The following is a 23,896-nucleotide window of genomic DNA, read 5'->3' on the forward strand; positions in this document are numbered from 1 at the left end:
CCTTCAGGGCAAGCAGGAAGACCGCGAGAGGTTCCGGAGCTGGATCGACCAGGAGGTTCGTACTGAGACCACCGGACAGCTGGCTGCGCCCACCCATCTCCCCCTCAACAAGATGGGCCCGCTGGATGACCCGGAGGCCTTCCTGGACCTTTTCGAGAAGTCCGCGGAGGTTTCAGGTTGGCCCCGGGATCAGTGGCCCATGCGACTCATCCCACTACTCTCGGGTGAGTCGCAGGTGGCAGCGCAGCAGCTGCCTGTACAGAACCTCCTGGTCTTCGACACCTTACACCTTACACGAACTTTACGAATTGTTGGGCGTTAAATCGATTCGTACCAGCGTCTTTCACCCACGAATGGACGGGCTGGTCGAACGTTTTAACCGCACGCTTAAATCCATGGTTCATAAGTTCGTTAGGGAAGACACCAAAAATTGGGATAAGTGGCTAGAACCCCTGTTATTCGCAGTACGAGAAGTCCCGCAAGCCTCCACGGGGTTTTCCCCCTTTGAGCTTCTCTTCGGACGCCAGCCCCGCGGGGTGCTGGATGTCCTAAGGGAGACTTGGGAGGACGGACCGTCTCAGGCTAAAAACGAAATTCAGTATGTTATGGACTTGAGAGCAAAACTCCACACTTTAGGGCGGCTATCCATGGAGAATTTGTTACAAGCCCAGCACAAACAGAGCCAACTGTTTGAAAGGGGAACTAACTTACGCAAATTTTCACCGGGAGATAAAGTGCTTGTATTGCTCCCTACTTCAAGCTCAAAGTTACTGGCAAAGTGGCAAGGATCGTTTGAGGTTACACAGCCAGTTGGGGAGCTCGATTATGAGGTAATACGGTCGGATAAGAGAGGAGCACGTCAAATTTACCACCTCAACCTTAAAAAATGGAATGAAGCAGAATCAGTGATGCTGGCTACAGTGATTAGCGGGGAGGATGATCTCGGGCCAGAGGCGAATGTCAAAAAACAATCCCTCGCTCTGGCTCCAGGGGGAGATCACCTCTCGCCCTCCCACCGGATTTTATTCGACACTGGACTTAACAAAGGGATATTGGCAGATCCCCTTGTCGCCATTATCCAAAGAAAAGACAGCTTTCACGACGCCGTTCGGATTACACCAATTTGTTACACTTCCGTTCGGGGCACCGGCTACCTTTCAGCGGCTCATGGATAAAATTTTGCGGCCCCATGGTGCATATGCTGCTGCCTATCTGGATGATATTATTATCTTCAGTAATGATTGGCAGCGGCATATGCAGCATTTGAGGGCTGTCCTGAGATCGCTGAGGGGGGCCGGGCTCACGGCCAACCCGAAGAAGTGTGCAATTGGGCGCGTGGAAGTACGGTATCTGGGCTTCCACTTGGGGCATGGACAGGTGCGTCCCCAAATTGATAAGACCGCAGCAATTGCGACTTGTCCGCGCCCCAAGACCAAAAAGGAGGTAAGACAGTTCCTTGGGCTGGCGGGATGTTATAGAAGGTTTGTACCTAATTATTCTGACCTCACCAGCTCATTGACTGATCTAACTAAAAAGGATGCACCAGATACGGTCCAGTGGACGGAGCTGTGCCAGCAGGCCTTTACCCAAGTGAAGGCTGCTCTATGTGGCGGGCCACTGCTTCATTCTCCTGATTTTTCTCTCCCCTTTTTGTTCCAGAGGGCTGGGTGCTGTCCTGTCCCAGGAGATAGAGGAGGAGGAACGGCCGGTGCTGTACATTAGCCGTAAGCTCTCCAAGAGAGAAGCTAAATACAGCACCGTAGAAAAAGAATGTCTTGCCATTAGGTGGGCCGTCCTCACCCTCCGCTATTGCAGGCTGGATGGCTCCGCCTGAGTTGGGCGGTGGGGGTATGTGGCGAGGGGGGCGTGGTTCAGCGAGGTCTGCAACTGGAGAGAGTGTCGGGAGACGCGTGGTAAGCGAGTGGGTTAAATGTAAATTACGAACACCTATTTCTCATTCCAGTAATTGGCGCGGAGACAGGATAAAACGCCAGGAGAAGCAGGAGTGTGGGAGAGAGAGAGGGACTGCTGACTGAGAGACTGAGCACGACAACAGCACTGGAGAGAAGCCCTATTGTGGATTGTTCATAGCGTTCTGGAGTGAAGGCCTGTTGTGGATTGTTTATTTTCGTTGTTGTGCGGTGCACAGACTTTTGTTGGACATTTTTTATATACACTAAATGAAGCTCAGTCAGCAGTCAAAAGCCGACCCTTGTCCTCTTCCTTCCCTACGAACTTTGAACTTTACTACAAACCATTATGTTTTTATTACCTTGGAATGAGCCATTTCTATCACGTACACTGCGGGTCCCATCTCTATATGTCAAGTCGCCTTTATTGGCCAGCATGTTTCTACAGCAGCCCTAAATGGACAAACACTCTACAGAGCGCATTTAGTCACTGTTTTTTTTCTTCTAAATCGTTCATGTTTTTAGAGGCAGCTGTTACAGTATAGACACCGGAGACGGAGATGAAAGCAGTTTGGATGTTTATTTGCAATATCAGCAGAGCAACAGGTAAGTGCAATGATGGATATGATGAACTTGGAAGTGAAAGAGAGGTAATACTGTCCTTTGTTTATGTTGCAGATGCAGGTAGATGAAGACGTTGGAGCTGGCAGACAGGAACACTCACACACACAGGCAGGTAGAGACACGAGGAGACCAGGAGACGATGGAGAGTATGGAGACAGGTAAGTATCGAGTTGAGAGTCCTTGAGGTAAGTATACAACATGCGTATCACAAACGAGACCGGACAATGTGTGTGTGTGAGTGTGGGGTTTAAATAGCGTGGTGATGATGTGGTAATGAGTTGCAGGTGGCGGTGATCAGAACTCCGGTGATTGGGTGCGTGGGTAAGGGAGTGAGGTGGAACCTGACGTGTCTGTGACAGTACCCCCCCTCCCACGGCCCGCTCCTGAGGGCCGAGGACCCCGACGTCATGGTGGTCGTCCTCGAGGTCGCGGGGCAGGTCTGTCTGGGTGGTTGGTGTGGAAAGTCTGTAACAGAGTAGGATCAAGGATATCATTCTTGGGGACCCATGAGCGTTCCTCGGGGCCATAGCCTTCCCAATCCACCAGGTATTCTAATAGACCACCACGGCGCCGGGAGTCCAAGATCTCTCGCACCACGTAAGCAGTTCCGTCGTCCAGGATGAGTGGAAGGGGGGGCTCGGCGGCTGCCACGTCAAGTTCTGTGGAGGGAATAACAGAAGGGTGGTGAGGTTTTAATAGTGACACGTGGAAGGTGGGATGAATTCTTTTGTACTGTGCAGGAAGTTGGAGTCTGTAGGTGACGGGATTGATCTGTCGAAGGATGGTGAACGGGCCAATGAAGCGGGGACTCAGCTTCTTGCAGGGCAGGCGCATCCGGATGTCTCTGGTGGACAGCCAGACCTTCTGCCCCGGTTGATAGGTTGGAGCGTGGGAGCGCCGAAGGTCCGCTGTCGTCTTGCGCCTGCGCAGGGCTCTCTGCAGCTGGTGGTGAGCTGAGTCCCATACCCTCTCGCTCTCCCGGAACCAGTAGTCGACAGCTGGAACGTTGGAGGGTTCCCCGTCCCAGGGGAACAGTGGGGGTTGGAAACCGAGTATGCATTGGAAGGGTGTTAATCCAGTGGTGGCTTGACGGAGGGAGTTCTGGGCATACTCGGCCCAACCCAGGTACTGGTTCCAGGAGTCCTGGTGGCCGTGACAGAAGGTACGCAGGAAGCGGCCTATCTCCTGGATCTTCCGTTCCGTCTGCCCGTTCGACTGAGGATGGTATCCAGACGATAGGCTGACGGTCACACCCAGGAGGGAGAAGAACGCCTTCCAGACAAATTGAGGTCCTCTATCAGAGACAATATCTTTGGGGATTCCATAGTGACGGAAGACGTGGTTGAACATTAATTCCGCTGTGGCCATGGCAGTCGGTAGACCTTCCAGGGGTATTAGACGGCAGGCTTTAGAGAAACGGTCTACGACGACCAGAATGCAGGTGTGACCATCAGACTCGGGGAGATCGGTGATGAAGTCCACTCCCAGGTGTGACCAGGGTCTCTCAGGAACGGGCAGAGGATTGAGCTTGCCGGTTGGAAGATGGCGTGGGCTCTTGGAGATGGCACACTCCCTGCAGCCCTGCACGTACCTTCTGACGTCGCTGGCCATGTTGGGCCACCAGAAGCGCTGTTTCAGCAGCGAGAGGGTCTCATTGACCCCCGGGTGACCAGTGCCAAGTGAAGAGGAGTGCAGGAGTGGAGTGCGTCGTGTCCGGGTGATGTAGTGCAAGCCTTGGGGGCAACCCGGCGGAGTGCGTGAGGAGGCATTGGAGGAGGGTAAGGTCTCTTCTGACCATTCGATAGGGCACACGAAGATTGATTCAGGCAGAATAGGTTCAGGTTCGTCGTTCTTTTCCTCGGGAGCGTGGAGATGTGAGAGAGCATCGGCTTTGAGGTTCTTGGCACCAGGGCGGTATGATATGGTGAAGTTGAAACGTGAGAAGAACATTGCCTACCGGGCTTGACGAGGGTTGAGTCGCTTAGCAGCTTTCAAATACTCGAGGTTCTTATGGTCAGTTAGAACTTGGAATGGGTGATTTGCTCCCTCCAACCAATGCCTCCACTCCTCAAGGGCGAGCTTGACAGCCAGGAGTTCACGGTCCCCGATATCATAGTTCACCTCCGCCGGGTTGAGCTTGCGGGAGAAGGCGGCGCATGGATGGAGCCTACTTGGATTCCCCTGCTGCTGCGATAGTACCGCTCCCACTCCGGTGGTGGAGGCGTCCACCTCCACGACGAATGGTAGGTCTGGATTGGGGTGGACGAGGAGGGGAGCGGTGGTGAAGGCTTTCTTGAGCGTCTCAAAAGCTTCTGTGGCAGGCTGGGACCAGGACAGAGACTTGGGCTGCTTACGGAGGAGGTTGGTGAGTGGACTGACAATGGTGCTGTAATTCTTGATGAACCGGCGGTAGAAATTGGAAAATCCGAGGAAACGTTGGAGTTCTTTTATGGTACTTGGAGTAGGCCAGTTCTGGATGGCAGAAACCTTCCCCTCGTCCATCCGGATGCCACTGTGGTCAATCAGGTATCCCAGGAAGTGGACTGAGGGCTGATGGAATGAGCACTTCTCTGCCTTTAGGAAGAGATGGAACTGCCGTAAGCGCTTGAGGACCTCCGCAACGTGGTGGCGATGTTCGGCCAGGCTCCGGGAGTAAATGAGGATGTCATCAATATACACGAGAACGAACTTGTGGAGGAACTCCCGGAGCACCTCATGGATGAAATCCTGGAATACGGAGGGGGGCGTTGACCAGGCCATACGGCATGACTAAGTATTCATAGTGGCCGGTGGGCGTGACGAAGGCGGTCTTCCACTACCCCTCGCGTATCCGGATGAGGTTATACGCGCTGCAGAGGTCCAGCTTGGTGAACACAGTGGCACCGCGGAGATGTTCCAGGGCCGCTGGGACGAGGGGAAGTGGATACCGGAATTTCACAGTTATCTTGTTAAGAGAGCGGTAGTCTATGCAAGGCCTCAAGCCTCCGTCCTTCTTGGCCACGAAGAAGAAGCTTGAAGCAGCAGGGGAAGTAGACGGGCGGATGTATCCTTGTTGAAGGGCCTCTTTGATGTATTCCTCCATGGCCTTCTCCTCCGGTACTGACAGGGGGTATATGCGTCCCCTGGGCACTGGTTCACCTGGTAACAGATCGATGGCACAGTCCCATGGCCGGTGTGGAGGAAGCTTGGAGGCGCGTTGCGGGCAGAAGACGTCACTGAAGGGGGCGTAGTCGGGTGGAACTTCGACGGAGCGTTTTTCCACAGGACTTTCGATGGAGGTAGCGTTGATGGAGAGACTTGTGGAGAGAGGAGATCTTGGAATTGGAAGTTCTGGGAAACAGCCGGGGAAGCAGTGGTCGCCCCACTTCAGGACTTCGCCCGTGCGCCAGGAGATGTTGGGATTGTGGAGTTCCAGCCACAGGCGCCCTAGAACCATGTCAGCGGTGGATTCCTCCAGAACCAGCAGATGGATGGATTCAGTGTGGAAGATACCCACGTGCAGTTGAAGGGGTCCAGTGACGCGTCGAATCGTCTTGCGACTCAGGGGTTTGCCCGTGATAGAGTGGACCTGGTAGTTAATCGGAGAAGGCGAGGTCTTGATCCCGAGGTGTCGACAGAGGGCACCGGAGATGAAATTTCCTGCTGACCCTGAATCGAGGAGCGCCACCACTGGAATGGAAGCATTAGCAGCAGTAAGGTTTACTACAGTGGTGAGTGGTTTCATCTTTTGGAGAGAGGGAATGATAGCACTCACCACGGGTCGAGGAGGACGGGTTGGGCATGTGGAGATAACATGCCCAGGCGATCCACAGTATAAGCACAGATTCAGGGTCAGCCTTCTCTGTCTTTCTGTTGGTGACAAACGGGAGTTATCCACTTGCATGGGTTCTGGAGCTGGTTCTGGGGAGCTGACGGGTTCGGACCGACGGAGGAGAGGTGTGGTTTGTGGCTGGCCCTGGTGTTCGAGGAGACACGACTGCATACGAGAACCCACGCGGATGGCGAGCTGGATGAATCTTTCAAGTCCTATGGAGTCCTCGTATGCAGCGAGATGCAGCCGCACATTAGGCTCCAGACCTTGTCGGAAGGTGGTGATGAGGGCTTGTTCATTCCATCCGCTGGTTGCGGCGAGCGTTCTGAACTGCAAGGCATAATCGTTAACAGTCTTATTTCCTTGTTTCAAATTGTACAATTTCTCACCAGTTAAAGAATTAGCCAGGGGTTTTCCGAAAACTTCTCTGAAGTGGGTGACGAATGCCATGTAGGATTTAACAACTGATCCGTTTTGAGTCTAGAGGGAATCCGCCCATTGCAGGGCCTTACCTTGCAGTTGGGATATAACGAACGCTATTTTCGCCGTGTCGGTGGGGTAGAAGTGCGGCTGCATCTCCAGGACCAACTCACACTGAAGGAGGAATCCGCTGCAATCCTCCGCCGATCCTGAGTAGGGCGCCAGTTTGGCCATGGGACTGGCGTTGAATACTGGCGGTGTAGAGGTGACAGTGGAGGCGGTGGCAGCAGCGGTGACTGGTGCTGGTGACGGCAACGGTGGTTGAGGAGTGAGTACTCAACGAACTGCGTCCACGAGCTCTTGGAAAGGGTCTTGGCGGCTCATGCTGATAGGTAGCTGTTATGGTCCGGTCTTCTGTTACAGTATAGACACCGGAGACAGAGATGAAAGCAGTTTGGATGTTTATTTGCAATATCAGCAGAGCAACAGGTAAGTGCAATGATGGATATGATGAACTTGGAGGTGAAAGAGAGGTAATACTGTCCTTTGTTTATGTTGCAGATGCAGGTAGATGAAGACGTTGGAGCTGGCAGACAGGAACACTCACACACACAGGCAGGTAGAGACACGAGGAGACCAGGAGACGATGGAGAGTATGGAGACAGGTAAGTATCGAGTTGGGAGTCCTTGAGGTAAGTATACAACATGCGTATCACAAACGAGACCGGACAATGTGTGTGTGTGAGTGTGGGGTTTAAATAGCGTGGTGATGATGTGGTAATGAGTTGCAGGTGGCGGTGATCAGAACTCCGGTGATTGGGTGCGTGGGTAAGGGAGTGAGGTGGAACCTGACGTGTCTGTGACAGCAGCTTGCATTGTCACTAAGTTGAATACACACAAAGTAGTAGTAGTAGTAATAGTAGTAGTAGTCGTCTGGTTTATTAGAAGCAGAGATTGTTCTTTATTAGAAGTAAGAAGAAACCTCATTGCTTCACACAGGCTGCTCCCTTGCTGTCTCAGACGACGACATCTTTGTCTTGTGTCGGCCAGACGGCAACCATAGCTTCTCCGAAAGGGAGGGGTGCAAGGGGTGTGTTAGTTGCAGTTCGCAATCTCACTGCTAAAATGTACACATTGCACCTTTAAAACAAACTTTTTGCCACACCTGCCATTACTGGCCATAAGTATTTTTTACTGGCCATTAAACTCCTTTTGCAAAAACCAGTAGTTATGACAGCAAAATTTTAGGAACCAGTGAAAATTCACATTTCTCTATTCCATTTAAGGTAGGTCTAACAGAAATTTAATAAATTAATCAAATGTTAAATAATCAGTTCACTGTATAAAATAAACAGATTAATCCTTTATCCTTAAGTTTTAAAAAAAAGTTATTCAGACAAGAGCAGTGATTGTTTCTCTTTGTCTTTTGTTGTTTGATTAACATTAAAAACAGAGAGAATCAGCGTTTTCACATGCGTTTTCTTACGTTCACTTAAGACATAACTGACTATGTTTACTAACATACTTTTTGTGAATTTATTTTTTTCAAGTGCAAGTTGTAAAAAAGAGAGCTCAATTCAGTTTTTGTGCGCTTCGAATGTTTGCACACAGAAAACTTCCCACACAGCGTGTGAGTAATGAATTAAGTTCCCTTTCACATCTTCTTGCACATGAGTATTTAAAATGCCAAGGCTAAACTTTCTTGACAGGCAGCACTGTCCCGTCAACTTGTTTACGTTCATGTTTTCACTCTCATTGCATTGTTATAATTCATAAAAATATTACAGACCGACTGGCAATTGACACCGTTTCATATACTCGCCAACACTTACTCTCATTCGGTGCTTGACAAGTGTTCATTCCAAGCCCTGTATGTAACCGTGAAAAGCATTATAATAAAATACATCAATAGTTCATGTACATGCAGACATGAGTATATGTTAATGAATCATATTTTAATAAAATTTGAAATATACATTATTTATTTAATAAGAATTATGAGCAATAGCAATGGTGCCTTGTTAATAATATATTATGAAGAGTCATGCATCTGAAATATCCTCAGCTGTTTTTGCTCATAAGTAGGATTCTCACATACTGTTCGGCATGAGCAATAGCTTAACTTTGAAAAACTGAACCTTATCTTGAAACATGACATATCTTGTCCGTGTCTTTAAACTGTCATTTAAAGATAAAAATACCTGTATCGCAGCTTTATTACATCCTCACAGTAACTGCTGCGCTCTTTAAATTTACATATACTTATCGAAACGGTATTTACATTTAAAGCATTAAGCTGACGTTGTTATTCAGAGCAGCTTACATAAAATGCTTTATATATAGTGTGAAAGTGAGCTCTCGTCCCCAGCGTATTGCAATAGGCTTCTGTCAGGTATCAGTAACCTGTTCAGTCTGCAGAGCAGATCACAATGCTGGATTCCTGCATGCCCGTTATCTATACACATACATTCAAACTTGACTAATTGCATCCAATTACAACATCGTCTTCAAACAGCCAATTCTGTGCTTTATATAATCCCTGAATGCAGAGTATCTCACAGGGATGCATAGCAGATTGATCAATGTGCCTGTCACATCCACTGCCTGTACGGATCTATGTTTCTTAATATAATTAGCTGGGCTTGACTTTATGTTGCCTGTCAATCGCAGGACACCGTGTGAAGGTCAAGTTCTCCTACAGAGGTGGAAGCAGACAGACAAGCATGTAAACAACTGCAGTATATGCCTCCAAAACATTTTTCACATTTATTATGCATGTTTTAAAATTCTGATGTAAGATAAATTGGTTCTTGCCTTCTTCCTTTTTAGACTTCCTTTTTAGGCGATGTTTACTTTAAAGGATTAGTTCATTTGAGAATTAAAATTTCCTGATAATTTACTCACCCCCATGTCATCCAAGATGTTTGTCTTTCTTTCTTCAGTCAAAAAGGAATTAAGGTTTTGAGGAAAACATTCCAGGATTTTTCTCCATATAATGGACTTCACTGGGGTTCAACGGGTTGAAGGTCCAAATGCAGTTTCAAAGAGCTCTACATGATCCCAGACGAGGAATAAGGGTCTTAACTAGAGAAACAATCGATCATTTTCTAAAATAAATAAAAATGTATATACTTTTTAACCACAAATGCTCATCTTGCACTGCTCTGTGATGAGCCACACATTACGTCATCACGTTGGAAAGGTCACGTGACATAGGCAGAAGTACCGCGGTAGGGTGAAACGCTTAATCTCATTTTCTCCTCCAACTTCAAAATCGTCTGACATCGTTGTTTTACCTTTTTTTTTGTAAAGGCCGTTTGACTTAGTCTTTACATGTTCGCTTTGTAGACACTGTATTCCACCTCTGTCACATGTGACCCTTACAATGTTTTCCAGGATTTCTTTTCGACTGAAGAAAGAAAGACATAACCATCCTGGATGACATGGGGGTGAGTAAATTATCAGGAAATTTTAATTCTGAAGTGAACTAATCCTTTAACATTTGAAATGATGAAATATGGACGTCAACCTGATTGTAACCAGTATATTTTCTCAAACTGAACCGTAATTTAAATACAATTAAATGACAGCAAAATCCTATACTCTTATAATGAAGGAGGGATTCAAGCCATACCAAGAGACTCCATCAGAAAGGTCTCTTGAATAGCAACCACCCTGACCTAATTAAAGCGATAGTTCACCCAAAAATTATGTCATCATTTACTCGCCCTCAAGTTTTTCCAACCTGTTTGAATTTCTTCCTTCTGCTGAACACAAAAGAAGATATTTTGAAGAATATGGGTAACCAAACAGTTGATGGACCCGACTGACAATGGGGTCCATCAACTGTTTGGTTCACGCTTCACGTTGTGGCCGCATTACCACCTTGGGAATACATTGGTATTGCACAATGGTCTTCATCATCACAGTATGCTAATGCCTATCTAGTGCGAAGGATTCATCAGTATGCTGATTGAGGACTGAAGGGACACTCCAGGCACAGGATGATTCTGTCTTGAGAGACAGAGTCATTTACACCTCAATACACCTCATCTGTACCAATTGCTTAACATGACATATATGCTTTCAACTACATGCTATTTGTTTACTAGTGTTTTCTAACTAACTATGTCATGTTTGGTCTCATCTGACAGCTTATAAACTGAACTGAATGGTAGTGTACTTAATGGAGACGTTAAAGTATCCTAATGTACAATCTAGGTATTGCTTAAACAAGCATTGAGGAGAATATGCTAATGTACTTTTCCCCCTCTTGATCGCCACCCATTTGCCATATGTTTTGGTTTTCTGTCAGTTGGTTTTGGTGTTGGTATTCCAGTCATGTATAACAATGCTTTGCTCAGGGTATAAGGAGGAAAGGTAACTGACGTTCTGGGAGAAAGGCTTCAACCCTGCCACTCCCGCACATCGACGCGTAACCTCTTAATACAAGAAAGGCTTTTACAGCCTCTTCTGCACAGCAGTGCATTATTCGTTACAACTAAGTTTTCTATACAGTATGTTGTTCCATTCTACTGTCTGTATATTTAAACATGTAACTTAATAAATAACTTTACCTGCTTTAAAGGTTTTGAGAATCTTTCCTTTTGTAACTGATAATGTTGAAAGCTAAATTGATTGAAACTTTCGTTATCTAAACGTTCAGGTCAAATCCTACGTTTTCCTATCAGTTCTAAGAAAGACTTTTATCTTTAATGAATAAGAGGTAAAAAATAACTTTAATGGAGTCAGATTAATTCTATTAGAGCCAGATAAATAACTGAATTATGCACGTCATCCTTCAACTGCTTTTTGTTTCCGATTATTGGTTGAAAAAATAGCAGCATAAGCTTCTAGCCTTACACAGCATATTGCATACTAACTCTGTCCCCACATTTCAAATACTCAAATTAATAAGACTGTTGTACAAAGTCAGTGGTTTCCTGCACGCCCACTTCTGCACTGGTGTGAATGACAACATGGCTTTCAATGCACCAAAGTCCTTTTAAGCATTTCCTTGGATTTCTGTCAAAAGCACTGTATCTTTGACAAACAGAACAGGGCGACGTGCCACAATGGTTGTTTGGATAACAGAGCAACATCCGATTCCCGTAGATCTTCTCTGTAGCTCACTCTCGGAGCTGTCAGAGGCGGTGAGACGAGCAGAAGAGACGGTTCAGCTGGCAGAGGCCTTTCACCTTGAAACTCGAAAGGTCAATGTGCAGCACTGTCATTAGACGACATTAAAGGCATTCTTTCATATACACATGCAGTTCTCTCTCGTAAGTCACTTTCATTGTAGCTACTGTGGGAATATGTGCATCCTTTGATGGGGTTAAAATAAGGGCTTGGAGCTAAAGCACTTTTCATGTTCTTTCTCAGAGGAAAAACCTGAATAAATGATACCGGCACAAAGACATTCATACTAATAAAAATGCGCTTTTCTATTTTCATCAGAGCATGAATAGTAATACGGAGAGCTGCAAATGCATGGTGGCAGTGGCGGTGAGCTAACTTAGCCTTTTAGTACAGAGGTGTGGGGTAACTAAAGGTAATCACAGAATGGGGAAGAGAAAAAGTTTAGAAACTTTGATCATGCATTGATTATGCATTGCATCACCTTGATAATGCATTGTTCAAGCATTGCATCATTATGATTGCGTAATGTTGATATCAAACAGTCATAAAACCTGTCAGAGCCATGACCTAATAATTAGCATGTAAAATTGTATTTATTGCCACACAAGCCTGGCCAGTAGAATTCATTTCCATGACTTTCACATGATGTCATCATAACAGTGCTATGAGTTTATTATAGGGACAATCAAAGGGGATCAGAGTTTGGCTTGCTGGAATATGCCATACACTATCTGGGGGCAAAAGCAAATTTTTCAATTTAGTTGTAGGCAGCATCCTGTATAAATGATAAGCGTTTCATTATATCAAATGTTTTGCTAAGGCCTAATTTTCTGGAGGGCTCTTAAAAGCGAACTATTCTTCCCAGTCTGCTAGCTGGGTAACACTTTATTACGACGGTCCACTTTAGACATTCTACTGACTACAATTGACTTTGCAACTACGTCAACTTATTCTACTAACACCTAACAGTCTACTACTTTAATGAGAGTTAGTTGCAAAGTTACTTAGAATGTTAGCAGAATGTCTTAGTAGAATGTCCAGATTGTGATATTCATAAAAAAAAAAAAGAATCTAAACCAATGGTGTCAATCCTGCTCCTGGAGGGACACTATCCTGCATAATTTACCTAATTAAACACACCTGCACCAGCTAATCAAGGTCTTATCAGACATACTAGAAACTTCCAAGCAGGGCTGTTGAGTCAAGTCAGAGCCGAACTCTGCAGGACAGTTCCCCTCCATGAACCGGTTTGGACACTTTGCCTAGATTTTATGTCGTTCTTGCTGAAATTTCACATACTGTAAAATCTCTTAAACTCATAACCACAACAATAGACTATGATCTTATCTTTCTTTCTCATCCCTGTTTGAGGTTTCCTTTGTTTACCTGTTTATATAGCCTATTTTATCCTTCACTTTTCCTTTAAAAGTTCTTTGTATTTAAAACACAATAATGTTTCTTCTTTACAATAAAAAATATATAACATCAGCGCTTCCTAAGATACGTCCTTTTGGCCAAACTCTAAAGGCAACATAACATACAGAATGCATCGCACCAAGCTGGTTAAAGAGGTGAGAGAAATTTTAATTATTTCTAAATATACAACAGCACTGGGACTTTACTTCTATCACTCCACTAGTGTGTTTGCGTGTTACAGACTGTATGCATGTGCAATAGTGATGGTGATTACAGTCACTTTTTCTACATGTTACAGTTAAATCGTTTCTCCAGTAATGAATTATTGAATCATTCACTGAACTGATTAGTTCAAACACTGGTTTATGGTGGAAGCGAAACACTACTGTGTTTAGAGCGCAATGGTTCCTGTGGTTTTGTTTGGTAATATTTTCATTGACAAAAATAGATTAAGTAACTGCATAAACTGTGTCTATAAAGTACTTTAAATTAATATTATCTTCAGGTTTATAAAATTGTCATATTAGGGGCTTTATGTAATAATTTTAATGCATTAATCGCTTTTTGTATTTCCAGTATGTGAACAGCTTGTAACGAAACATAAAAAACAAGACCTTCCCCGACTCCCTAGGCTGTTTATGAAAGACTCATTTATGTGTGAAGGACCTGGGCCAGTTTTGCCAGGAAAATCCAAAGGATGTGACGTTTAAGCACTCCATAGAACCTCTCTTTTCAGTGACACATGAAACGAATGCTTATACAATGTTCGGGATAATATCGAAAGAGCCGTTCTGAGCTGTAATGTCAATGTGTCATGCAAAGAAAAAGGAATAATTCAAACTTTAGTCTCACAGAGCCAGATCTATATAGTCTATAGACTCAAATATACTTCAAACTATCATAAGAATGTAATATTAATTACCTCATCTGTCGACATGATGGTGGTGAATTGCAGAGCTGGTGCAAACATATCCATATCGCTATGATCAGATGCTTTCATCATGGCTGTTTTCTCACCCCTGTCATATTGTGTTTATTTTGTTATTGAGAGGAAAGCGAGCAACACATATTCATCTAAACGTTGCTCTCAGCAGCGTCTAGATGTATTAACAGTATATCGCTGCAAAGGCATTTCCAAATTCTTTTTGCTTCCAAGTGAAGAATGAAAAAGTACTTTGCCGTGAGTATATCGGGGCATTGAATCACGTCAAAGACTATAGATATAGAAAGGCAGTTCACTCCTATTAGTTACGTATGAATGGGAGAAACTGCAACAGGCAATATTGCGGAATATGTCCCACCTTCTAAGTAAAAGAGCCAATCGCTGATTGATAAAGTCATTGCGTCACTGTATCTGCCCTTAGAAGCTCCGGTTCCCATAGAAACCTGAGACTCGTGCTTAGGACTGCACATGCGCATCGGCTCATCTAGCCTGAAAAATAAGCTTTTTAAATGCTATTTGAGCATACTAAACTAAATTTATGGGACAGTTCATGTCAGATTTTGTTGCCGATTTGAAATATGTTACTTAATTGCAAGTTTGCCAATCAGTTTTTGAGATTTCAGGATTCCCCTGTTCAAACAGATAGGACTAGTAGTCTACATATAGTCCCTTTAAAGCAATATCACACTTGAAATCCTGCATTCTCTCTCCCAATAATTTCCTATCCCCTATAAAAAGTCTGGAAACAAAAAGACATGTATACTGTATAATCTCTGACCATGACCAGTTTAGTGTCTCAGTAGCTGAACCTCCTTATGCAAAACATTTTTTAGTGCAAAGTCATTTAAATGATGATATAACACTGCATTATCTCAGACATTAATGTGTTATTGTCATGTGTTGGCTATAAATATTCAGAAGAGCACCCCTGACTGACTCTCTTAATTAGACCTGTGGCTGAATCCTAGTGCTTCCTTTGCACAGTCAATATCAGTCATCTGTTACCACCCAATCGGTCACCCCAGCCACCTTACACTGTAACTAATCGACTAAATGTCTTTAATGTCAAAGAGGTACTCAACTAATTGACCTGTGGTGGATTCATCAGTGATTACATTTTTCCCACTAATTTCACACCAAGATGAGCACAAGATTAATGAAAGTGTAATTTTTGGCTTAATCCAATTTGCAGATTGGTTTCATTCCTGTATGTCAGAGGCCACACAGAGGATACAAAGAAAGAAAAAGGACAGCATATGTTAAGACCATTTCTAGATGGGAAATGTGAGTATTTCAGATGAAATCTTAAAGGTGAAGTATAGTATCTGCTACACTAGTTTCACAAAGCAGAGTTATAAAAATAAAGCATATTTTGCAAACGCCCCTTTCGCATGTCGAGCCTCCCCACCTCAAACGTCACAAATAATTTTTATTTAATTTAATTTAGCTTTATTTCCAGATTCAATCATAGGCTTGTTCTTACCAGCGCACTTACACACATGCGCATTCTTAAAAAACGGTGCTTAAAATCTCTTGACAAACTAAAATATGTAAATGACATTTCCGGTCATGAGTATGAGGTAACGCAGCTCTGTTTATCATATTAGATGCATTTGAGTGTGTTGAAAATTATGTTATAACATTACTCTGTGCGTTCGCTCGGCGGCTGCTGTGAGACTCTGTTACACGCTGCAGTAAGATATGGATTTTAGAATATCATATTAAATGCTGGATTGCTTGTGTTGATAAATGGCATGGAAATCATTTTAAAACATATTGTTTATTACTGCCCTCCACAGGTCAAAGTTTGAACTAATTGTTATATACTTGCACTAGCGTATTATATATGAAATTTAGTTCAAACTTTGACCTGTAGAGGGCAGTAATACACATAGCAGTGTCTACACTGCCGGAATTCAAATAGAGAAGAAGAAGAGAGCTAGCTCAAGACGAACATTTATGGTTAAAATGTATAAAAAAAAAATATATTTTTTTTTTTTTTTTAGAAAATGGTTTCTCTAGATAAGACCCTTATTTCTCGTCTGGGATCGCATAGAACGCTTTGAAGCTGCACTGAAACTGTAATTTTGACCTTCAACCATTTGGGGTCCATTGAAGTCCACTATATGGAGAAAATCCTGGAATGTTTTCTTCATAAACCTTAATTTCTTTTCGACTGAAGAACGAAAGACATGAACATCTTGGATGACATGGGGGTGAGTAAATTATCAGGAAATTTTAATTTGAAAGTGAACTAATCCTTTAAGGTATTTTTGATGATGGTTTTTTTTTATCTCCTATAAAAAAATCGAAATTACTACATTCAAGGTCCACAAAAGTAGTAAAGACAGTCCATGTGACTACAGTGGCTCCAATGCTATGAAGTGGCAAGAATACTTTTTGGGAGCAAAAACAAAACAAAAATAATGATTTTATTCAACAATTTCCACTTTACCCTGTCATTTTCCTATGCAGTTTACACTGAAGACACACTGCAGAGCTTCTGTGTTCTACGACTAAGTATTGGCCAGCTCCGCATCAGCATCACACGCGTGCTGCACATGTCATCAGCGTTGGACAATCCTGAGCTGGCATTAGGACGTGAACACGGAAGCTCTGCATTGTGTCAACTGCGTAGAAGACTGACAGGGTAGAGAAAAAATTTAGTAAAGTCATTATTTTTGTTTTGTTTTTGCACACAAAAAGTATTCTCGTCTTTTCATAACATTAACACTGAACCACTGTAGCCACACGAACTATTTTAACGATGTCTTTACTACTTTTCTGGACCATGAATGTAGTAATTTTATTGCTTTCTATGGGAGATAAAAATCCTCTCGGATTTCATCAAAAACATCTTAATTTGTTTTCCGAAGGAGAACAAAGGTCTTGCGGGTTTGGAACTACATGAGGGTGAGTAATTAATGACAGAAATTTCAGTTTTGGGTGAACTAACCCTTTAATCCGTTGGCTGCAATCATTCATGTCACATTCAGAATGTGCAAGACAAAGTTTTTACATCACCCCCTTTCACGTATTTGACTGCACTGATATCAAGCTAGCCCTAAATCCAAGTTCTTATTGTAGCAAGATAAAAGTTTATCTTGGTAATATTTAATCAAAGTCAATGTATTTGTTTAAACTCACCCATCAACTAAACAAACCTCAGTGAAAATCTGCATATGCAAGACCTTATTTTTTACATTTTCTTTCTCAGATGAGCATTTTATCATTTTTCCTAAGTTGAAAAAGCTGACATTTTCATCATCTGAAATGTTTTTGTCCCTGCAAATACATTTCTAGAGAACTACAGAAAGATTTTTTTCCAAGCGCAAATGACGTTTGATAAATGCATTTGATCTTAAAATACTTCATGGTTGGATGAAAAAGTTCTATACTGAACTAAGTGTTCTGAAGACTTTACAGCAGTAAAAAGTGCTGTTTCTAAGAAGTTTGTCAATCAAGCAACCAATCAGTTAATCAATCAGACTGTCTAACCATCTTAGGGGCCGTTTACAACTAAAAATGGTAAACTTTTTATGCATTTTAGCTGTTCATTTACATGACAATGATGTTTTGGAGGCCTGAAAATGCAAACTTTTGAAAACGGGTTTCAAAGTGCAAGTTTTTGAAAACAATACCGTTACCATCTCTGTGTAAACTACAAAAACATGAGTTTGTGAAAATTGTGTCATCATGCACATGCATGTTACGTGTTAAGTATATAGGAGCTTAGTGGGTTTTTTTCACAAAGTGACATCGCCAACTACTGGCCTGGCATGAATAATACAGCATTTTTAGTTGTTTTCGTGGATCCGTGTGAAGGGATCATTTTGACAACGGCGAAAAACGCAAAGGAAAAACTTTTCTGTTTTTAGTACATCACTGTCATGTAAACATACACTTAATAACATTGAATAATACTTTCAATAGCATTGAAATCAGAGACATCTCTGAGTGACAACGTGTAAACATAGAGGTACCCAAAGAGCACCTTGCACCGGTAACCGTTAATGGTTCTTCAGCCTCTATGTCTTCAATAAGTTATACTAAAGTGGTTGTGTAGCTCAGAATACACGGGCATCGCTCTCATCTGGGTTAAATATATAATTCAAAGCAGACGCACCACAGAGTACATAGTGGGGGGAAAAAAAGTTTTGTGAACTTCATTTCTGTTTTTCAAAAATGCTGTTTAAAAAAAAAAAAAAAAACTAGGACAAATCCTGTGGTGTGGTTGCATAACGGTATGAATTTATCAGCAAATATCTTTCATCAAAAGCTGTGTGGGCATTTCTGCATGCTCTCAAACTATACAATTTGATGAACACCTCATAAAGAAAAGGATTATCAAGGGTTGATGATAATAAATTATTATGATGGTTTTACGGGAGTTACTCAAGCAGTATAGGCAGAATGCACCTTCCTCCTCATCTTCATGTACTAAAGGTCAGACTGAAGATCAAGACTTTCAACATTCTAGTTGCCAGAGCATATCTCTAATTAATAATTGCATAATCACATTGACAAATGAATGTAAATTTAAATCAATTTACAGGGCATTAATTGCAGGTACAGTGTCACAGGGTTAAGTGACTGGCTGAAGGGCGTAATATTCTTGTGATTTTACAGTGTAAATATGATCTCATTTTCTGCACTTATTAACCTTGACCAATAATGCAACCCAGGTCCTTAAACATTATTAACCTATGATTTCAAGTGTAATTTACAGCAAAAGTGGGGCTAGAGCAACAAAAACAAGAACAACAACAACAACAACAACCAAAAGCTAGCATGGAACATCTAGATTCTAACATTTTAAGATTCCAACTTGTATCCACATAAGAAGCTTTACTTTATCATTATATTTTACAAATTACATTTAGGCTAATACATTTCACATTATATTTAAAAAAAAAAAAAAATTTACACAATCAAAACAACAACTTATAGTGATGGCCAATTTCAAAACACTGCTTCAGAAAGCTTCGGAGCATTATGAATCTTTTGTGTCAAGTCATGATTCGGATTGCGTGTCAAACCGCCAGACTGCTGAAATCACGTGACTTTGTGCTCCGAACCGCTGATTCGACACAAAAGATTCATAATGCTTCAAAGCTTTATTCTTGTCGCTTTATAATGTTAATTTTGAACCACTGTACTCACATGAACTGATTTAAATATGTTTTTAGTACATTAATGGATCTCGAGAGAGGAAATGTCATTGCTGGCTATGCAGGCCTCACTGAGCCATCAGATTTCAACAAAAATATCTTAATTTGTGTTCCGAAGATTAACAGTGGTCTTACAGGTGTGGAACGGCATGAGGGTGAGTAATAAATGACATTTACATTTTTGGGTGAACTAACCCTTTAAGTAATTTCATAATAAAGTCACTGAATCATTCTGGCCAACGCTTTGTTCAAAAACACACGCTGCGTCCCAATTCGCCTACTTATACTACGCCCTAAAAGCATGTACTCTTTCTGTGAACAAAAAGTATGCCTACTTACTTTTGAGTGTGTAGCAAAAAAGTAGACAAGCTTTGGGACATAATATCACGTCATACAATCGCGTCTTTGCTCTCTGTCGCATCCTGTCACCGTAAACTGACCTGACAATCATCTTACATCCTCCACATTTCATTTAGCTCATTTCCAACGGTGTCGGAGAGAAATGCAGCACGTTGAGCTGCAGTCGCGGGTCTTTCATGTGGAGAACTCTCCTCATATGCATAATGCATTTAAAAGTGAATTGCCAATCGGATCTTTATAAAAGTCCACATTGGTATTTGCAGATGAAAAATAACACAGATAACATTAAATAACTATTTTCTATCAGGTTGAACTGATTATTAGTCACTCATACCTCTCAGCGTCGATCGCGCACATCCGCCATGTTTTGTAGTTTTTTAACACTTTTTACTCGTGTTTGTAGTTCTGAACTGAATCCTCGTCCAACGCGCAATGGGTTGTGGGCAATATTAGCAGGGACAGATTTAATCAGGAAATGGAAATAAAGTGAGTCATTGAATCGTTCGATTCATTTAAAAACACTGGGCCTTTCCAAATAGCCACACTTGCAGTCTACTTGACCACTTGTCTACTTGCATGACATATTTGTAAGTGGGCGTGAAGACTGCAAGTGTGTGTAGAACTTTTGATAACCCAATGAGGCACACTTGCAAAATGCAAGTTTATGTAGAGCTTTATTTACACATTTATTTATTTTTAATACTTTGCTCTTTCAGTAGTCCCTATGTAACACAAGACACAATTTCACAATTGTGCTGCTTCTGATTAAGTGATAAAAGCAGTTGTTAATGTTGTAAGAAATAAATATACTCATTTTTGAACCAATGAAATGTGCAACACTTGTGTTTTACTACCAAATTATATGAAGTATTTAATGAATTTAAATTACACTGGAATGTTTTCCTTGACATCTCGCAGTTTCAGGGCATGCAAGTTCCTGAACATGATGAATGGTGGGGTAGGTTTAGCTCGGAAGATTGTGTGGGTTTAGTATGCGTTAAGGGTTTTGGCATTTTTAAGATGTGGGACAGCCTTGCACACTTATGTTGCGTGCATGCGCTCTAAAGTGGCCAAGACTGCAAGTGTGGGTATTTGGACAGGCCCACTGTATTTGAATGAATCGTGTTTTTGAATCAATGTTTGTGAATGAATTGCATTTTTGAATCACTGAAATATTCAAGGAACAGAACAAATGAGAGTCTTTATCAGTGAATCATTCACTCAAACGATTAGTTCAAAAACTCAGATTCATTCAAACCGAAAGTGACTGACTCGTTCTTTAGTTATATGAGATGACAGCAGTCAGTAAGACTAGTAATCATTAAAGGGTTAGTTCACCCAAATGATTAACTCAACCACAACAAGGTGTATATGACTTTCTTCTTTCAGCCAAACACAATTGGAGTTATATTTAAAAAAAAAAAATCTGTCTATTCCAAACTTTATAATTGGAGTGAATAGTAACCAAGATTTTGAAGCCAAAAAAAATCTATCCACCATAAAAGGCTTCCATAGACGCGTCACGCATGATGTATTGATGAACGCAGAAGCGCAGAGGATAGACCAAAACAAAACACCGGTCACGTATTAGAAGTCTTAATGAGAATTTTTAAAGAGAAATGTTGGAGGAGTTTGAGTTTGTTGCCTAGTCCTATCTGTTTGAACCGCGAGAGACTCTCACCTAAGCTTACGTTACTCCAACATCATAGCCTATGTCATACGCCAGAACTTGACACTCTCTGTTACCAGAAGCAAGTGATTACAGTTTATTAAATTTGGATATTTTCCTTACTAAAACCCATCACTTTGCTTCAGAAGGCCATTATTAACCCCTAGAGCCATATGGATTACTTTTATGATGGATGGATGCTCTTTTTTGGGCTTCAAAATCATGGTTACTATTCACTCCCATTTTAAAGCTTGGAAGAGCCAGAATATATTTTAATATAACTTCGAATGTGTTTGGCTGAAAGAAGAAAGTCATATACACCTAGGACAGCTTGATGATGAGTAAATTATCGGATAATTTTCATTTTTGGATGAACTAACCCTTTAAGTCTTCCCCTTTCGCTAACACGCTGAAATTCAACTCGTCTATCAGATTTAAGAGGTAGCACAGAAATAAAACAGCAGGTTTAAAGTCACTAATGTCAAACCATTTGTTCTTGAATGATTTGTAGCACAACACAACAAGATATTCTAGTTCAGATATGTGGAATGCTTCCCACACAAAGCTATTATGTGGCATCAGAAGACTTACTATAGCACAGGAGTTGTATGGACTCGATCTGAACTGTCCTTGCATAAAAAATGTAATGTTGTGCTTTACGGTAGAAGTACAGTTATACTCACATGAGAGAGACTAAATAGTTTTAATTTTTTGCCTCCATACTCAAGACTCCATACCCTCAAACAGACTGTGTTTTCACACTACACTGAATCTGCTAAATAAGTCCCAGTGTGTCTTGTTAGCTGTGCAGCACACCTGGAGACATTACCACAGTGATACGGGGTTAGCGTAGCACTGCAGAGCTTCACAGTGTGGTGACCTCATTGCAGTGTTTATTATAAAACATCACGTTTTTCACAACCGCTAATACTATGTGGTCTTTTTATGCTGTGAATTTAATGCAATATTTTTTTTATTTTTTTTATTATTATTAGGCTATATATTATTTTTGTTATTGCTTTTTTTTATTATGCTTTTGAAGCATATAGGTACTTTTATAAGTATTAGTAGAAAACCACCTTTTTAAAATGGCTTATTTCTACTCTAAAGGGACTAAAGTAAATTGTGGCATGAGGTCAACTGTTCCTTGGTGGTAAAATCTAAAAAAGTCCCAAAAAGTTTGAGTGTGAAAAGCAGGTTTGGAGTACTGTCATCTTGATGTAGATGATAAATGCTTGATGAGGTGTTGTCAATGAAGTGGAACAATTCCGTATGCATTTTTCAACTCAACCCTTTGGCAAAATCACCTTTTTGACTGAAACAACTTTTTCATTATATATTGTCTGTTATGTAAGTTTTTTTTTTTTTTTTTTGCTTTTTTTTGCAATACCTTTCCCCCTCAGGCCATGGAGATGACAGGGCCTTCTAACTGGCCGTAGGCAGTGCTAGAACAAATGACTCTCTGTGGCAGGCCATGAGCTCTTGAGGTCTATGGAAGTGGCAGTACATGTAGTTGCACCAGAATCCTCAACTCTGACTCAGCTGCCATTCTGATCAATAAAGCAATGCCACAGGGTTAGCTAGAAACCTGTTTATGAAACTCTATCACAATACCTACCACATGAGGAATCCCATTCAGTTTCCTCAGGCAACTCATTCTTACTTTTGTCCTTTTTTCTTAAATAAAATAAATAAAAATTCTTCACTACTTCAGATAGATTTACCAACATGTTTGCCATTAGTTGTCCACACATATAGTTCTGCAACAGACTCAACGGATGGTTGGTTGAGCTTGTTACTTGATGCTGTAACTATATATATATATATATATATATATATATATATATATATATATATAACAATCAGGCATAACATCATGAGCACTGAGAGATGAAATGAATAACACTGATTATCTCTTCATCACAGCACCTGTTAGTGGGTGGATATATTAGGCAGCAAGTAAATATTTTGTCCACAAAGTTAATGTGTTAGAAGCAGGAAAAATGGGAAAGCATAAGGATTTGAGCGAGTTTGACAAGGGCCAAATTGTAATGCTAGATGACTGGATCAGAGCATTTCCAAAACTGCAGCTCTTGTGGTGTGTGCCCAGTTAATGCTGGTTCTGATAGAAAGGTGTCAGAATACACAGTGCGTCGCAGTTTGTTGCGTATGGGGCTGCAGACCAGTCAGGGAGCCCATGCTGACCCCTGTCCACTGCCGAAAGAGCCAACAGTGGACACGTGAGCATCAGAACTGGACCACGGAGCAATGGAAGAAGGTGGCCTGGTCTGATGAATCTCATTTTCTTTTACATCATGTGGATGGTCGGGTGCGTGTGCATCGCTTACCTGAGGAACACATGGCACCAGGATGCACTATGGGAAGAAGGCAAGCCATGTACACCCTTTCATGGAAACGGTATTCCCTGGTGGC

This window comes from Chanodichthys erythropterus, chromosome 11 (assembly GCF_024489055.1).
Source record: "Chanodichthys erythropterus isolate Z2021 chromosome 11, ASM2448905v1, whole genome shotgun sequence".
Lineage (NCBI taxonomy): Eukaryota > Metazoa > Chordata > Actinopteri > Cypriniformes > Xenocyprididae > Chanodichthys > Chanodichthys erythropterus.